General features: G+C 43.3%; 1 protein-coding gene across 1 annotated transcript in view; it reads left to right on the forward strand.

Moving 5' to 3' along the window:
* The window catches only part of Tmem132d (transmembrane protein 132D), a 769,582-nt gene that overhangs the window by 361,041 nt on the left and 396,051 nt on the right, over positions 1-12,490 (forward strand). The gene's annotated exons all lie outside the window — the stretch shown is intronic.

Here is a 12,490-nt window from a genome sequence, read left to right on the forward strand (position 1 = left end):
ACAAATGCTCCAGTATCATAATGATCAGCTAGGATTGTGAGAGAGAAAAAGATAAGGCCAGTATTTTGGTCCTGTGACCCCAAACAGGAATTTCTCCACAGCAAGAAAGTTGACTTCAGTGACAGATTTGCTGGAGTGCATGAGCTAAGGCTCTGAAGTCTTCTGGATCCTTGTCCTGTTGTAGTGAGTTACAAGGTTGACTAGCAGGTGGGAAGAACATCTTGCACTATGGGTAGTGGAGGAGGCTAGGATGCAAAGAATGAATCTTACTTGGCAGGCATAAATAGAGGCTAGAGGGCTGAAAAGAGGACTCTCTAGGTAAGAATTATTTGCTCCTTCCTCCAGGGTTATGTTTGTGGCAGTGGCCACAAGTGGAGGAAAGTGGGAGGATGTTGCAATCAGGTTTGTATTGCTGGCATAAGTTACCCAACAACGAGCATATTGTGGGTAAAAATGGCTTATTTTGGCTTTCAGACTTGAGGGGAAACTGCATGGTGGCAGGGGGAAATGATGGCACCAGCAAAGGGTGGACATCACTTCGTGGTAAGGGGAAACTGGGTATAATACCCATAAGCCTTCCCCCAACTGCCTCCAGGAGGCATTAATTCCCAAATCTCCATCAGATGGGAACTTAGCATTCAGAAGACATATGTTTATGGAGGACACCTGAATCAAACCACCACATTCTGCCCTGGGCCTCCATGAACTGATAACCATACATGATGCAAAATGCATTTAGTCCAACTTTAAAAACATTTATCATACTAATAACTGGGGGCTAACTCCACAATGCACGACCCATTTTCAATAATAAGGAGGGTCTAATGGGAGGGGGTAGATCACAGATGAGCCTAAACAATGGTACCAAACTGCCTGTATTTACTGAAAAGAAAACTAATAAATTAAATTTAAAAAAAAAAAGTTTTTTTTATCAATTCCAATCATGTTCAATTATCTCCATAGTCCAAAATCTTTTAATTGAGCCAAAATACCAAAAAATCCCCTCAAAACCCATAATAGCACAAAATAAACATTCACACTGCAAAAGAAAGCATTGGGCATAGCAAAGAAATATTCAAACAATACAAGACTTAAATGCAAGTCAGTTTCAAATTTCCAAGCCTGATAATTCCAACCAGTAATAAGTCTCTGGAGTTCCAATTCTTAGCCTTCCAGCTAGGATACTCACAGTTCTAGAAAATTTCATCTAGGACTAGCAGCCATGTTGTAGTACCAGCATCTCCACTGAGTCTCCACTGGAACCCATGATCAATCCTCATGGCTCCATCTGTTTTCCATGAAGGCAATCCAACAAACTTGCTTCACACTCCCCATGGTCATTTCTAAAACACATGACCATGTTGCAAATTAAATGGTCTTCCTTTACTGCATTTCTTATGCTCCATAGAACTAGCTAGAGTGCCGATTTGTTAATCCAGGGGGAATAAAGCAGACTTTGAAGAATAGAACATTCCTTCAGCATTCAGACCCCTTCAAATGACTTCATTCTTTCAGTTGTCCCAATGCAGGTCAGCTGGCCCAATCTCAATGGCAGTAATCTCTCATACAATTGCAGCTGAACAGGCAGCTCAACCCAAAGATTTCATTTATTTCTGCGCCATATCCCTCTGCTCACATCATTCAGTTTCTACACAAAATAACCCTGCACAAGTTCTCAGGACAAGGGAGTAATAGCAAGCCTCTCACACAAACTGCTTGTATCCTAGTCCAAGCAAAGGTCTTTATCACCCTCATAAGCCAAACCTCATAATCCATAGTTCTTACTACATTCAGGTCTTTCAACTGCAAAGCATCTCCTAGGCCAAGGTTTTGAATTCTTCCACATTCCTCTTGAAAATCAGCTTCAAAAGGCCAAAGCCACACAGTCAGATGTCAACCAAGAATCCTACTCCTCTGGTACCAACTTTACTGTTGCAGTCAGGTTCTCATTGCTGGCAGAAATCACCTGACCAAGAGCAACTTGTGGGGAAAAAAAGGTTTATATGGGTTTATAGACTTGAGGGGAAGCTCCATAGTGGCAGAAGAAAATTATGGCATGAGCAGAGGGTGGACATCACCTCCTGACAAACAACAAATGGACCACAGCAACAGGAGAGTATGCCAAACACTGGGAAGAGGAAAACTGGCAGTAACACCCATAAGCCCACCTCCAACAATACACTGCCTCCAAGAGGCATTAATTACCCAATCTCTATCACCTGGGAACCTAGCATTCAGAACACCTAAGTTTATGGGGGACATCTGAGTGAAACCACCCAGGTTGGTAAACCCTGATCTCAGAGAAATGAATGTGTTACAAACTTGCTGAAACTCCCAGACCAGGACTGTGACCCAGAAGAGGATTCCCTGTAGGTTGTTTCAAAATATTAGTCAATTGACATATCAAAATACTTGAAAGAACAACTTACAGGGGAGAAAAATTAATTTGGCTCATGGTTTAAGAGACATTGGTCCACAGTGAAAGACAGCAGTATAGGAAGAGAGCAGGGTAAGATACAGCCCCCAAAGGCTTCACCCCTGGACCTACAACCTCAGTCAGGCCCTGTCTCCCAAAACTGCACCACCAGTTGGTGACCCAGAATTCCACATACAAACTTGTTGGGGATGTTTCATATTGACATATATCCTTATACAACAATTAAAGATTCAGGGCCTTGTGAGGTGGGCTCCCTTGTAAGGAGAGGTGGGTGAGAGGCCAATGTTACCCTTGTGTGGCTGAAAAGTTTCCATGAATGTTTCCCCAGACCTCCCATCTGTTACATTGCCTGGCATGTGAGAGCAGAGGTCACTGCTCTGTGACCTTTAGCAAGTTACTATCCTTCTGTGGGCCTACATAGAGTACATCAGTTACTTTACAGACAAGAAGTAACCCTTTGTTTGGTAACAGCGGTGTTTTCAGATGGGACTCTTGTGTGTGCTGTAATGAGTATCCACACTGTTAGAAGTGGTATTTTCAACAGCTTCAAGCAAAGACTCATTTACCAAGCTGTTCATCTGCCACATGCTCACTGGAGAGCATCATATAGAACAGATTTTAATTGTACACATGTTTGGGTGGAAATTTTCTCCACTAAAGACTGGAACAAGCCATGGAAAGGATCTGGGTCATGGCTAGAGTTGTGAGTTAGAATGTGACCTTTGTTTCAGATGTAAGATGAGGTCACTATTGATTAGGGTCCAATCTAAACGCAGTGTCTAGGGTCTACATATAAAGTTCATGAGAGGGACACAGGCCACAGGAGGCTTACAGTGACATCTTTTCCCTCTAGAAGTGGCAAGAGGCAGCAAAGGGTCTCTCATAGGATCCAGAAGTTGCACAGGCCTGCAGCAACCTTGAGCTTGGCCTTTGCCTGGCAAAACTCTGAGCTAATAAATGTCAGATGTCTTCAGTTACCCATTCATAGTACATTGTCTCCATGGGGCAAGGAAGCTAGCATTAGCTGCCGCATTCCAGCTACCAAAGGAATACACTATGGACCCAGGAACTGCTCTATGCTGTTCACCAAGGAGTCTCACAGCCTTCAAAATCCACCTCATCACACTGTCCACCCTCATCCATAGGTCTGCAGCCTCCTCTGCTATCCTGACTCTCAGTTTGGTGACAAGTCTCTTTTGAGACTTTGGGAGTTCTGTGATATAAATGAAACCCTGATTTAGCCTAGCCACCAACCAGCACAGGTTCCCTCCCATCACAGGACATAAGTAAGCATGACAATCCCTGGCCTCTCCTTGTTTCTGTGCCCGAAAGGGGTAGATTACATTGATTTCCAGGCTGGCAAGGAGAATGCAAATATTTCTTAAGCTTTAAAAATCTAAAGAGCTGCCTATAAGGAGTCAATTATAATCATAATTTTTCACATTGAAATCAATAATATTTATTGAATATATATTTATTTAAATATATGCATATATTCAACAATGTTTCATTTAGCATCAGGGTTTCTGGAATTAATTAAAGTTGGTTTTTGGCTTATCAGAAAAAAATAATAATTCAATGTTACAAGGGTCATGTATTGTTTGCTAAGTAAAATAAATAAATGAACTCTTAGGTACAGACTGTAGGACTGACCTGTTATGCACGAAAGAAGTCAGACCAACAAGAGTCCTAACTAGACTTTGGGTCTCCCATGAAGCCCTAATGGCTCCAGTCACTGGCTACACAGAAGAGTCCCACAGAGTGTACTGACACCTCTCAAAGCTGATGTACCCAGTGACCAGCTAGAGGATCTCCAGCAGTGTGGCTTCTGAGGAGACTGGCAAACAAGCGGGGTTCTGCTCCTGCTCCCTCCACCTGTTATTGCGGGAAGGGGAGCAGAGGCGGCTCTGAGAGTGCCACAAAGTCCCAGTCACAGAGAGCATGTGGACCAGGACAAGGCTACTTACCTGAACTGACAGGGCTATGTATTTCTCCCAAAGAGAAAATCTTGTTTTCATGAAGTGCTGGTTATTCACAAGAATCCATAAACACTACTCACAGAAGATGTGGTGTCACAATAGTGCACCAATCAAGGAACAACCCTTGTTATGCAAATGAAGGTCTGCATTTGCAACAGTAATCTTCACCATTGTTGTGATTAAATCCCTGAGAGGAATACAGGGAGGAATTGTTTATTTTTGTTCATGGTTTCATCAAAGCAGGGAAAGCAGGGCAAAGCAGCTCATACCAGGACAGACAAAAAGCAACAGAAAGCAGAAAGAGGACTGTAGGAAAGAACCAGAGCCCTACCACCTGCTTCTCACCACCCCCAAATAACGCTGTCAAATTATGAATCTAGGGCTGCAGAGATGGTTTAGCAGTTAAGATGCTTCCCTGTGAAGCCTAAGGATCTAGGTTTAGTTCCCCAGTGCCCACATAAGCCAGATGCACAAGGTATTTCATGCATCTAGAGTTTGTTTGTAGTGGCTAGAGGCCTTAGTGTGCCCATTGTCTCTTCCTGGCTCTCTCTTTCTCTGTGTCTTTCCAATAAATTAATAAAATATTTTTAAATATGAATACATCAATAAATTTATCTATTGAATGGGTTACAGTACTCAGGAAACCCACCAGATGGCAAGTAAGGCCCTACACAGGAGCCTGTGGAGAGGGGCCACTCCATATTCAATCCCCAGCAAGTAATTTCCTATCTGGGGAGGAAGGTTTCCTGCAGTGTAGAAATGAGGGTAGTTTCTTTCTCTTCACAGATTAGGCATAGATAGATCGAATGAAATTTGAAAGATGGCTCTGCATGTCTCCCTTTCCCTCCCATGTGCCCTTGAGTTCTAGCTGTTGGCTTGATTGCTTGCCAGGGGAGTAGGCTATAAACTAAAGAGAGTCTTTATGCTGGAGTTGTCTACAGAAGATATTTTCTGCTGGGGTGGGGTCATGCCTACAGGGAAACAAACCAGGGGGACCCTTCTAATATACTGAGTGTCAAGAGGAAAGCCTGGATCAGTAGCACTAGGACCATATGCACGAGACACTTAGTGCGAAGGTGGCCTGAAGAAGTCACTGAGCATCTGCTGTTTTGGCAAAGAAGCATGTGTATGGGGTGAGGGTGGGCAAAGACTCCTATGCTCAAGAGAAAAGAGGTCTCCAAGCAGGCAGCTGGCCTGGCGGGTGGAGGGGCTTCTGTACACATGATGTCCAGGCGTTGGCCCCAGCTGCAAAGCTCTGCAGCTTGTTCTTTCCCTCACTGCTCCCCACTGTTGAGTTGATAGGCAGCCAGGAAGCTTACCTCCTCAAGCTGGCTTAGTTGTCTTTGAAGCTGACAGGGAAAAGAGATGAGATTGAACTATGATCAGAGTAGCAAGTGTCATATAGTCAGAGCTGTCATATACAGGTATCCGGGTTGTATATTGTTCAATTCTAGGAGGCTGCATTTATAATGTAGTCTATATGAATAGAACCTTCTAGGATGGCTCAGAGTTCCAATTTCATGGTCATACCTGAGTATGATCTTAATTATACAGAATTCTGGACAGAGTGTGAGTTACAAAATACATAACCGAATGATGTTTAAAATGTTATAATTTGGGTTTAGAGTGATGGAAGTTTGGGTGTCTTCACTGATTGAGTTATTCAATGCATATTCAGTGCACTCAGGTGCATCTAGCAGACATCTCAGATGCAACTGATAAAATCAGGCTGCTTTCCGTTTATGACTGTTTGGTGTGACAATATTGTAAAAGTTTGGATTGTAAGAGCCACAGGGTGGGTATCCTGAGGCACAATCTCTTCTCTCAGAGACTGAATGAGGCTCTAAGTACAATACCAAGGATCCTACTTAGGAAGGCTCTTCGGGAATTGAGATGGGGGTGAGGATATATAAGACTATAACCTATGTAAAATACACACACCCATATATAGAAATAAAGATTTCTAGCCTCTCTTATATATCTAGAGGATAGGCCTAGTGTGAGGGGTAGCCAGCATTTGGGAGGGGCCATATAACTATCCAACTTCAGTCCCCTATTAATGTAGTCTGCAGTGTCAGCTAATGGCCCAGGCTCTGCCTTCAGTGCCTCTCAGTGTTTAGTTCGTCCTCCACTTACTGCAGGCTGCTAGTGGTTAAAGCCTAGATGCCCAGAGACCCCTCCCCCTTCTGGAAGCCTCACAAGGGCACTTCCATCATGTGACTACACCTTTTGTTTTACCAATGACTTACGCATCCTTAGGCCACACCACTCCCTCGGGACCTACCCCAGTTGCCGCTTTTATCCACTCCACCCTCTGGGGCAAGGAGTCTCCTCCCTGTAAGCAATTTCAAATCTCCAGTGCACGGAGCAGCTGCTTGTCACCAGTCACCCCGGCACTGGCACTGCTTTTCCTGATGCTCCTAGTAATGCCTAGCTGACAGCAAGACATCAAAACAACTGGGGGTGCATTTTAGCACTTGGGAAGTAGAGACAGGTCATCCTAGACTACATAACAAATTAAAAACTAACATGAGCTACATAAGACCCTGTCTCAAAAAAACCAATCAGCTAACCAAGCCAAACAAAACTTAGCTTAATTTCAAATTTAACTTTTCTAAAAAGTGGCAGTTAAACACTGAAATGTTCCTTTAACATAGGGTATGTACCCTAGGAATGCCAGACTCATGGGAATGATGAAAAATACCAGGATTGGTGAGTCAGGAGAGGGCTCCATGGATAATGTGCTTGCCACATGAGCATGAATACTGAGCACGCATGTAATAGTGGGGTGCATGTCTCAGGCTGGGAAAGGGTAAACAGGGAGAATACCTGGGGCTAACTGACGAGCTAGTCTAGTTGAATTGGCAAGCTCCAGGTTCAGTGAGAGACCCTGTCTCAAAAATAAGATGGAGGGTGATTGAGGAAAACCCACCATTGACCTCTGGCCTCCACATGCGCATGCATGCATATGCACCCACATGAGCACACACAGACAAGCACACCACACACAAAAAGATGTCAGAACTTGTCAGCATCTTTAATTATCTGAACACTTTTAATTTCTACCTGTGACATGCTATCTAACATATAGCACTTGATAGTTGAAATTTCAAGTTGATAAATATATATGCTGATAGCAACATCCCAGACTATGTTTCCTGATGTGGTATTTTATAACAAATTGAAATCTGTAGCACTGTTTTTCTTAGCTGCATGAATAAATTGGAATACTCCCAAAGACAGAACACAGAGGTTCTGCAGAGTCTAATCCTGTAATTGAAGGAGCAGCCTGGTGTCACTCCAAAGAAATGTGGGGACAGCCCTTAAAGAATGGCCAGTACATCTGAACAAGCTCATTTTACATCCTTGTTGGCCAGGGAATAGCCAAGACAAGGGCTGGGACTAAAAGCAGCTCTGATAAGAGTTAAATACTACTTGCTACATAATATGTGGATTTGGCAAGAAAATAGTATTGTCATTATTTTCTGATTACAGAGAAATGAGAAACAGTGATTGTAGATATGACAATATCTCTCCTACCTATCAGAAAACTGAGAGATTTCATTTTCTTTTTGCTACAATTAACAAGAGAAAATAAGTAAGGAGTGAGGAACAGTTCCAAAGAGCTTTGCTGTGATCCGACAGTTTTTGTTGTTGTTGCTGTTGGACCATGAACACCTGCCCACTCCAATAATTAGGAGGTGTCCACTAGCAGTGTACAGCCATGTGCATACCATCCTGCAGTTAGCCCATATGGAGCCACTCTGCACAGACAGAGGGCCTCGTGCAACTGTGGGTGACTGGGCACCAGCACTTGGCAGCACTTGGCCCATGGGGAGAGCATGTTCTCTTCTCACATTCTGAGCTCATCAGGTGGGTTTGTGAAAAAGACCCAACCAAGTTAGGTAGCTGCTCAAGTTGGGCAACAGTAGATTCCAATGCTTGCAACTTCCTGGGAACACATGTCCAATGCTTGTATGCAATACAATATTCTGTTCTCCTGCTTTCCCAGAAGTCTCCCCTTGTCCTGCTTCTCTGCCCCTCTCTCTTTCATTTTTAATATCTCCTATTCTTTTCCTCACCCTTCCCCTCTCATCTTTTCTACAATCCCACACATATATATGCACTTACAAATTTTAAATAAATCTGACACAAAACACTGAAATTGTTTATGAGCCTATGTTGTTTCTGTCTTATCATTTTGAATCCCCATTTTTGGTGCACATTTTATCATGCACATAGGTATTTTTAATAGTGCAAGTGTCGAGTCATACATAAACATGCCTTTGAGCGCATGCTAGAAATCCAGTCCTGTGTAGCTTTGTATGTGCAGGTGTGGGACTTCACACTGCACATGATGCAGGGGGTTAGCTCAGGCCACTGAAGCCACATATGCCCATCAGCTGGGCACAAGCAGCAGTGGTGGGGATGCAAACAACTGGCACACTCAGTTCTGCCTTTGCTCAGGGTTGTTGATGGGTCCAGAAGGCAGTGGAGACTGACTTCCCTGTAGCTCCTCCCACTGGCTGGGATAGCCATGACGAAAGGCATGGGAAGCCATGGGCCAAAAACAGCTTGATGGCCTTCTGCCCTGATACCTGAGTGACCGAGTGGAACAGAGCCACCTGCCACCTGGAAGAGCCTTAGTGGATTACGACAGTGAGAGACATGCGATTATTTGTTTACAAAGTCACCACTGCTTAATCAACTTTATTAGACAGTTGCAAATGAAATCATCACCACTGGCCAGCTGAAGAAGTGACTAGAGGGGAGGAGTAGACACTAATTCATAGGGTAGAGGTTAGCAAAAGAACCAGATTGAGAACACTAGCACATATTAATGTCAGGGATACATTTATGTATGTTAATGCATGTCAACCATTTCCATATGTTGGTGTTAAGGCCCATTTGTGTCTGTTAATTCTAGGATCCAAAGAGAAGAAAGTAGAGAGGGGGTTGGGAAGGCTTTATCATGGTCACCATGATCTACTCTTCTTTCACTGCATCTATTTTCTGCTAACTGAATTCCAAGAAGAGATTTCTCAGGTGAATGGGCTTTGGTCAAATATTTATCTCTGATCTTAGACAAGGCCTGGCACAACAGAGGGGCAAAGATTTCCTAAGCAGCTATGCAGAATTTGAAAGACCAACAAGGAGGTGCAAAGATAACACTATGCCTCAATTCTATGTCCAGGTCATCAGCTCTTAACAAGTGCTCCAACTTTTGTTGCTGGATCCTGTGTTTGCAACAGCACATGTGCACTGGACAGAGACTGCACAGTATCAATATTACACAATATACATGCTAATACTCTGCACTCCAGCCTCTACTGTGTTTTAGAAGCACAATACCCCCTTCATACAAGCATATTTCTTTATATCAACCCACTCCACGTGGGCACATGAGGAGGGAAATTATGATGTATTATTAACTGCAGACCTGCAACAAGGGTCTTCTGAAATCAAGTACAGTGTTTATCTGTGGTAATGAGGCTGTCAGGGTAACCTGTATTTATGGAACCACAGTAGGTTATAAAACTTCCATTAATGACTATATGGAACTTGGTTGTCATAAACAAAGAAGAAATTTGCATTTGGTTCAGACCTAGTGAAGCAAGTATCATGGGTTTTAAGAACTGCCTTTCATAGGCTTTCACACACTGCCCCTTAGAACACTGGGAGGAGTGTCTCTGAGGAGCTGTGCTCAGTATTCACACAGTGTTAGCCTCTATGTGGATAGGCATCTCTTGTCTACTCAATGTCAGGGCAGCTGAACATACACTGGCCACTTGTATCCAAGAAAGACAATTCCAAGAACCCTGTACAGAACTCCAAAAAGGTTTTCCTTCTGGGCATGATGGAGTACACCATGGTTCATGCAGTTACAGTAGAAATTATTAGCAAAAACTATTGGGTTAATTCCTTGTGGGTTAAATAAGTGACCATGTTCATTTTCAGGGTCTTAAAAACATTCAGAGTAGAAGCACCATCCCAATTCCAAATGACCCATTTTAGAATAAAATCTAAGCAAATGTACATTCATTTTATGCCAGGAAAGGCTGTTTGCTGATATCACCCATGTAGAAAAGAAATTGCCAAAGCCAGGTTGATGACCAGTTAAAGCAAATTGGATTCAATCAAATAGGTACACAGACAAGGGGGCGCATGCGTCTGGGGTTCGTTTGCGTGGTTGGAAGCCCTGGCGCACCCAGTTCTCTCTCTCTCTCTCTCTCTCTCTCTCTCTTTCTTCCCTCTTTCTCTCTCTCTCTGCCACTGTCAAATAAATAAACAACAACAAAAAATTGGTGCATAGTAGTTGGAATAGCCTTCAGATCCCACCCTAGCATAGCAGTATCTAAGAATAGTAGCTGTCCACAGTGGATTCAACATTTCTCACCAGCATGTTTTGGTTGCCTACAATTTAATTTAGTTTCTACTAAACAGGACTCAAAATTGCTTTGCCAGAATCATTCTCCTGAGGATCTGTAAGGCCAGCTGGACTCTGGATTATGCACACAACTCCATATTTATGGATGACACATTCAAAATGTTTGCTTGCACAATTATTATTTCAAATGCAAAGCATTGGTGGGGATGTAGCTTAGCAATAGGCCACCTGCCAATCACGCATGAAGCCTTGGTTCAAGCATCAGCACTGGAAGAAACAAACAAACCAAGCACAGAACCTATCATTTTCCCCATGGAAATAATGCCATCTATTGTGTCCACCTTGCAGATGTACAACAGTCAGCACCCGTGGCCATCCATAAGTCCTGTCATTTTAGGCTAGTCCAATGGGTATGTGTATGTGTGTGTATGCATCCCCATCCCCAGGCTCAACAGGTTGTGAGTAAAACCAGGAGTACAGAGCATGTGCTTGTAGGTTTCATTACTGGGAGGAACACACTGACAGAGGGCAAAGGTGCTTTGCCAATGTGTAGTAGAAGCAGACTCTCAGAATTCCCTCCCAGTGCAGCCACATGGACACACCTACCTCCTCTAGAAAATGGCCATCAGCAACCCTGTGGAGTGTTAGGCACAGGGGAAGTTCCCTGGAAGTAAGAATTCAGGGTCCCAATGGAAAACAGTCATGTGGGTACCTTCTGCCTGAGAGGTGCCAACATTGAGGACATCTGGTGGGGCAGGAGGCACCTAAAGTGGACCCCATTGCCTATGCAATGTAGATCCAAGGAGCCCCACACTTACCAGCAAGGGAATAGTGGGGAATCTCCCCAAATCCATGTTATAGACCTAGCAAAGTTCAGTCTTAAGATAGCCTTCAAGGCCTGTGGCAGGGCAAGATTGCTGTGGGTTATTAAATTGTTTCAATGGGGAATAGTGTATGTACTTGGTGAGATGCATATCACTTTCCCTTTATTCTATTCCTTGATTCTGGAAGATTCTATTTGCCTGTATTATAAGAGGTGGTCTCACTTGCCTTCTTTGGTGGTAATGGGAAGGGTTTTAGAGGTGGATACTGGACTGGAGTCTTGTCTGCTAGTCACACAGGTATAAACTTAGAAGGTGTGACACAGTCGGCCACTTGTACTTCCATCTTCCAAGTTGCCTTGGAACTCTTCCTTTCAGGCCCTATATATTTTTTCCCAAGAAACAAGAAAGAAAACATGCTAAAAAGCATGATTTCCCTAAGCACACAGGGAAGTCTGTAAATGAAACAGTGCAAATTATTTTACCAATAATTTCCATGGTATGTTTTGTTCTTGAAAGTTTCTTGGAGAAAAATAAGGACATATATAAAAAATAGGTCTTTGTGCCTCCATCTTGGTCCCACCACTGGGTAAGTGAAAACTGAAATAACTGACCTAGAGAATTTCTAAGGATAAAACTATAAGGAAGTTAGAATGGCATCTAGTTTGTGGTAAGTAACCCACAGCATTAATGCTCATAATGATGATGGGGGTGATGATGGGCGTGATGGAAGATGGAGGTTGTGATGGTGATTATGTGTGGTAAAAGAGCAAATCATAGAAGTGAGATCCCAGTATCTCCACATGATCCTTTCACCTGTCTGAGCCTCAGCTCCCCAAGTTTAACTTGGATGCGACTGGGACAA

Source organism: Jaculus jaculus, chromosome 8, assembly GCF_020740685.1.
Source record: "Jaculus jaculus isolate mJacJac1 chromosome 8, mJacJac1.mat.Y.cur, whole genome shotgun sequence".
Taxonomy (NCBI): Eukaryota; Metazoa; Chordata; class Mammalia; order Rodentia; family Dipodidae; genus Jaculus; species Jaculus jaculus.